The sequence below is a fragment of the Acanthochromis polyacanthus genome, chromosome 10, assembly GCF_021347895.1.
Source record: "Acanthochromis polyacanthus isolate Apoly-LR-REF ecotype Palm Island chromosome 10, KAUST_Apoly_ChrSc, whole genome shotgun sequence".
NCBI classification, from domain to species: domain Eukaryota; kingdom Metazoa; phylum Chordata; class Actinopteri; family Pomacentridae; genus Acanthochromis; species Acanthochromis polyacanthus.
In genome coordinates this window covers 26,159,170-26,164,771 of record NC_067122.1, presented here as the reverse complement: position 1 = coordinate 26,164,771, position 5,602 = coordinate 26,159,170, and the positions used below count along the sequence as shown (strand labels likewise).

The following is a 5,602-nucleotide window of genomic DNA, read 5'->3' as shown; positions in this document are numbered from 1 at the left end:
CATAATCTGTGTTCAGCTGTCAAAATGATTTATCCAGCCAGCTGAAAACATATGGACGTGTGTGTTTTTGTGTGTGTGAGTCATGTGTGCTCTCTATGTTCCATCTTTCCACATTGTGCACTTTTAAAGCGTATGTCAGCGCAAAAGAGGCTGGAGCCGGTGGTGCCGCTCAGCCAAAAAAATATTTTCACTTCACATGACTGTAATTTCAAGCCTCTCGGGGAGTCATCGTGTGCTGCATTGACTGAGGAGGGGGGAGATAGGCGAACATGCATACCCTCTATTCTATTCTATCTCCGCTCACAGCCCGCTGCTCCCATTTATGTGTGCATGTTGTGTTTGCATGTTCAGGGGGAACAAAACAGAGGTGCACGTGAAAAGACGAGCTTATTGCTGTGCATGTTTTATGCACTGAGCATAATGACACGGTGTCATATCTGTCCCCCCTAGTGGATACCTGCTGTCACATCTTCAGCGGGTGTGCACGTAGATATCTGCCGTCCCCACAGCAAAGCCAGCTAAGCCAGGTGCCCTTGCTCCCAAAGATAAACCCCTAAAGCTTGAATGACAGGTTGAGCACTTTGAGACCACACACACACACACACACACACACACACACACACACACACACACACACACTTCCTTTCTCACTCTTTTGGCCTTTATTTTCTCACTCTCGCTTTTTATGTCATGACTCTCTTCCCTCTCGCTCTCTCTCTCTCTCCCTCTCTCTCTGGGTTCAGCTTGGTCAGTTCTGATTCTCTAATGGCAGCATAAGCGCAGATGTCATCGTGTCACATGCAGATTTTTGGTGGTATTCATAACCAGCAGCTGCTATTTTCCCTCACATGTAAATTTTTGGTTGATAATCCCAAACAATAGCAAAGCATGGATGCTAATAGGAGCATCGGGGATTTATCAACACTCTACAGCAGGACGCAAAAGGCTATGAAATCGTCCCTTGGTCTCCGACTGGAAAGTGAAATAGGAGGAGGCGGTGCTTTGAACTGAGGAAACTCATAGCCGATAGACTACTGTGGGAGATAGCTGAGTAATAGCAGAGCAGAGATAGCCAGGTCTTGTGTGTGTTATCAGAGGAGACTTTAAATTGGGTTAAAAGGATTTGAGCCTCTGGATGAATTCAAAGGCGTGCATTTGTGTGCACTTCGGTGATAATATTGATCATATTCTCACATGCAACTATCCCTTTCCTTTTTTATTGGTGGGCCATGAAAAATAATGTAAACACTGTATGAACTGTGCTGTAGGCTACATGTCGTGTGACTGAATTCATGTTGTTGATCTAAAGTTATGACCACTGATTCACTGTGGTAAATAGCACATGTACAGTGCCTTGTGAAAGTATTCGGCCCCCTTGAACTTTTCAACCTTTCGCCACATTTCAGGCTTCAAACATAAAGATATAAAATTTTAATTTTTTTGTCAAGAATCAACAACAAGTGGGACACAATCGTGAAGTGGAACGAAATTTATTGGATATTTTAAACTTTTTTAACAAATAAAAACCTGAAAAGTGGGGCGTGCAATATTATTCGGCCCCCTTGCATTAATACTTTGTAGCGCCACCTTTTGCTGCAATTACAGCTGCAAGTCGCTTGGGGTATGTCTCTATCAGTTTTGCACATCGAGAGACTGAAATTCTTCCCCATTCTTCCTTGCAAAACAGCTCGAGCTCAGTGAGGTTGGATGGAGAGCGTTTGTGAACAGCAGTCTTCAGCTCTGCCCACAGATTCTCGATTGGATTCAGGTCTGGACTTTGACTTGGCCATTCTAACACCTGGATACATTTATTTGTGAACCATTCCATTGTAGATTTGGCTTTATGTTTTGGATCATTGTCCTGTTGGAAGATAAATCTCCGTCCCAGTCTCAGGTCTTTTGCAGACTCCAACAGGTTTTCTTCCAGAATGCTCCTGTATTTGGCTCCATTCATCTTCCCATCAATTTGAACCATCTTCCCTGTCCCTGCTGAAGAAAAGCAGGCCCAAACCATGAGGCTGCCACCACCATGTTTGACAGTGGGGATGGTGTGTTCAGGGTGATGAGCTGTGTTGCTTTTACGCCAAACATATGGTTTTGCATTGTGGCCAAAAAGTTGGATTTTGGTTTCATCTGACCAGAGCACCTTCTCCCACATGTTTGGTGTGTCTCCCACTTTTCAGTTTTTTATTTGTTAAAAATGTATAAAATATCCAATAAATTTCATTCCACTTCACGATTGTGTCCCACTTGTTGTTGATTCTTGACAAAAAATTTAAATTTTATATCTTTATGTTTGAAGCCTGAAATGTGGCGAAAGGTTGAAAAGTTCAAGGGGGCCGAATACTTTCGCAAGGCTCTGTATTATGTTTCTGGGATTTTGCCTTATCCTTGAGATTTTCTGTGCTTTTAAAGGATCTGCAAAATTACAAAGTCCAATTTTCAGTTGCAGGAACTCGAGGCACGACGTAGCACAAACGTTTACAGGAACAGCCCCCTAATTGGCCCTCTCACACTTTCTGCTTTCACTGCAGCGTAAGATACGACAGCTTCAAGCCTTGCCTTAACTCTGAGTGCACCAAAAACAACAAGACATAGTAGTGACAGGACCTAACTCCAGTTCTGTGAGCTTATAGGAAATACAACAATAGAAAAGGTTTTGTTATATTAGCCTCTATGGTTTATCATACGTTGAAGATGAGGATGTTAGAGAGGAGAAGTTTATTACTCAACAATGTTATCAAGAGGGCAGAAAAATACAGTTTGTTGTCTTTTCTGACTCAAACCAATCCGCATGTGTTTACTCCGAGCTTAGCAAATCGATGTCTATACCTGAAAAGTAGTTTCTAATTTGTCAGGAGCAGTCAGAAGTTCCTATACTCTAAAAACAGTGTTTGGGCTTAATCTTTTTCAGTTCAGATAATTTTTTAATGAAAATATGCTCGACCAAAAAACTGCATTGAGTTTGGGAAATTGTCCACAAAGGTATTGTTAGTTACCTTTGTTAATTACTTCAACTCTTACTTAATAATTAGTAGCATCAATACAAGTCTGAGTTGATTAATCATAAAATTTGGTTATTTCGACTCCCATTTCTATATTATTTAAATGAATTTTACGTAATTGACATACCGGTAGTTTTAAACAGAAGTATTTAAGTTTTAAATTGTTTACTCAAATTAAGTTTTAAATCAACCAATGTCTACATTTTAGAGTGGGTCTGATGCAAAAAGGAAATGCAAGGAAGCTAATGGCACATTTTTCCATGCCATATGGGAAGGCTCTGTGGTTTTATCCTTTTGGGAGACGGTGTTGGCAAACTTTGGACAGTAGAAAAAACAGCCCTGACCAGACTTCCACCAGCTATGTCTTCTGAGGGACAAAAATCTTTCACCACCATATGACACTAAAGCACAGAATGGATTCATATCTACAGGCTTCATTATTGCAGCAAGACTTATTTTGTGAAATCAGAGGAACACAAGAGCTCACCGAATGGGTTGAAATCATGACTGAAATTGCTTCTCTTGAATACACATTAACTAGGAATAAAAATATAAAAGAGAAATGGAAGCAAGCGTGGGATCATTTCCTCCTATATATTAAGTTAATTGATTATTATCGGCACTAAAAGAGTGGGAGGGTGTCTGTTTCTGTTACTGTATTTTTTTCCTTATGGATTGTTCTGTCTGAATTTCTACAGTAACAATAAAGCAAAACATCCAAGACGCATGTATGTATGTTGATTAAAAAAGACAAAATCTATTAAATTGTAATGACAAATAAATAAACTATCACATAAATTTCAGTTTAAATTGCTGATGACTGATGCAATCACCAACATTACTGTCAGTTCATCCCATTAATATAATGTTTGCAACTTAAAACATTTCAAAGACATTGGAAAACTGAATTACAATTTTTGTTTTGCAACTATGCATTTTATTGAGAGTTGGGAATGAGTTCCTTGAATAACTTTTTCTCTGCAGAAGACGCTTTCTATTCTCCAGGGTGGTTTTATAAGCTGAAACACACACAAAGACTCCTACAGTAGAATATTGCCTGTGGATCTGTTGTTACAGAACTATTGTTACCAGGATTTAATAGAGCCAGCTGACCAATTAGAGAAGACGAGGCCTTTTACTAAGGTTAGCCTTGAAGAGACAAGAGATAAAACTAAATATTTTAGACAGAGGGCGAAAACTGGTGCCGCAGCAATAAGAAAAATAATGTGTTTTGTGAACAGTACAGCATGCAAACATATTGTCCTTGATCACAAAAAGAAAACTACAAACCCTTCAACTGTATATAACATGGGTTCTTTAATAAAGTTTATAACTACACGAGTTCCCAAATAAGGCCACGATTCATACTGATGTCCACTTCTTAATTTAATTCCATTCCTTCGACGACATATATTCCTCATACAGACACCGTGGACACATAAAAGTATGGACACCGTGAAAACTGGAAAAGAATTCAAACAAAGGTTCTCTCAGTGCGACATAAATAAAGTAACAGAACTTAAATACCATCAAAACAACCCAATCTTTACATAAAACAAAATAATTTACCGTGTGCGCCTCTGGAACTGTTGTGTAGCTTGTCATGGTAGCTCTGACCTTGCTCTGAGAGCGCGGTTACCCACAATTCCTGACAACGCCAGGTACTCTTTCAAAATAAATATCCGCATGTTCACAAATTTCAAATTAAATTAAATCGTAAACAACAACAAACCTTTCAACATTGGAATATGAGTTAATTCCTTTTCAATGTGGAACTTCAACAGTTACACTCCCACCAAATTGCTACAATTTATGATTTCTTTTAACCATAAATAAATTTAGCAATTTCATGAACAACACAAAAAATTGATATGAGAGAAGAATCTCTCAACAATGTTTCCTCTAACTCTCAACACAAGTACATGTTACATGTTTTTGTGGATGTGAATACAAACATTTAATTACTTTCCACTAAAACAACAAGTTTATGAACTGGACGTTCAATGACAGATGGATTAGTGAGCCTTTGACCTTCCTTTCCTAATTTCTTGTTACCTATTTGTATGGTGGCTTTACGCACCAGACCATCACCATCTGTACAGACATTCAAAACTTTCCCCAGTCTCCATTCATTGCGAGGACATCCCTCTTCTCTGAGAATGACAACATCTCCAATCTTAACATTACGTCGTGGAGAATGCCACTTTTGCCTTAGAGTAATGTTTGTCAAGTATTCTTTCTTCCATCTACACCAGAATTGTTCAGACAAATACTGCACTCTGCGCCACCTTTTCTTGGCGTACAGATCTTCTGCCACAAACTTTCCCGGGGGAGGAAGAGGAACAGAGGTTTTCATGGTGAGCAAATGGTTTGCTGTAAGCGGCTCTTCACCTTTAGGATCACTGATGCTGTCAGTGGTGAGCGGGCGGCTATTTATTATTGACATGGCTTCGTAGAAAAATGTTCTCAAGGATGCATCATCCAACCTCCCAGCACTCTTTGAGAGAGTCCAAGTCATAACACTCCTCACCGTCCTAATCTGCCGTTCCCATACGCCTCCCATGTGACTGGCATCAGGTACATTCATAACAAGGTCA

At 39.6% G+C, this 5,602-nt stretch overlaps 1 long non-coding RNA gene across 1 annotated transcript; it reads right to left on the bottom strand.

Moving 5' to 3' along the window:
* Positions 1 to 4,378: 4,378 nt before the first annotated feature.
* LOC127535894 (uncharacterized) lies at positions 4,379 to 4,781 on the bottom strand. Its single transcript, XR_007944776.1, has 2 exons — positions 4,575 to 4,781; positions 4,379 to 4,467 (listed from the first exon to the last, which is right to left on the bottom strand). It is a non-coding gene; the product is annotated as an uncharacterized LOC127535894 (long non-coding RNA).
* Between the last annotated feature and the right edge of the window lie 821 nt (positions 4,782 to 5,602).